General features: G+C 42.5%; 1 protein-coding gene across 1 annotated transcript in view; it reads right to left on the bottom strand.

The window, feature by feature from the left end:
- pkd1a (polycystic kidney disease 1a) overlaps positions 1-691 on the bottom strand; it is a 25,035-nt gene that overhangs the window by 12,125 nt on the left and 12,219 nt on the right. The window lies entirely within an intron of this gene.

Raw genomic sequence — 691 nt, 5'->3', positions numbered from 1 at the left:
CTGCGACAAAGTAAATAACTGGCAACGTACACTTCATGCAGACGTTAAGGCGACGTTTATGATCGGGGAGTTTACATTTCTAATATTTTTTATATCTCTATAATATATAAACATATATTATATCAACATTATACGAGTCCTGTTTCGCCACGAAATATGCTACGAGTTTTTGACTATAAAGCCAATTTAGACATAAGCTTAGTTAGAAATAAAAGTCTGAGTTCCAGGTATAGTGCATGTTTTTACTGTTATGTGTGTAGTTATTTATTTACCATTTACCTCACTGTATAAAAAAGTAACTGTGTTGATAATAATAATAAACAGGAATTATATTTGCAAAGTAGCCTACTTTTGTTACGGTGAGTGAAGCAAGCAGGACCCAAACGCAGATAACACTGAAAAATCCTTTATTTCAAGGCTAAACGTCAAAAATCAGAACACTCCCCGGTGAACACAGTCACAGACAAACGAGAAACCAACAATGACAGACAGCAAAAACAGAACTTACAAGACTAAACTAGGGCCACCAGGGGTGGGTGGAGGGGGTCTGGAGGACGGGGTTTGGGCTGACAGTCCGGGCAGGAACCGGAGCCGGTTGGACAGGCTTCGGCAGGATCCCCAACGGAAGAGGACCAGGAGTTGGCAGGACCCCCGGCGAGACAGGTGGCGGCGGGATCTCCAACGGAACAAG

The sequence above is a fragment of the Notothenia coriiceps genome, unplaced genomic scaffold (genome assembly GCF_000735185.1).
Source record: "Notothenia coriiceps isolate Sejong01 unplaced genomic scaffold, NC01 NC01_scaffold00011185, whole genome shotgun sequence".
Classification (NCBI taxonomy): domain Eukaryota; kingdom Metazoa; phylum Chordata; class Actinopteri; order Perciformes; family Nototheniidae; genus Notothenia; species Notothenia coriiceps.
Note: the sequence above shows the minus strand (reverse complement) of the source record. Positions and strands in the feature narration are given on the sequence as shown.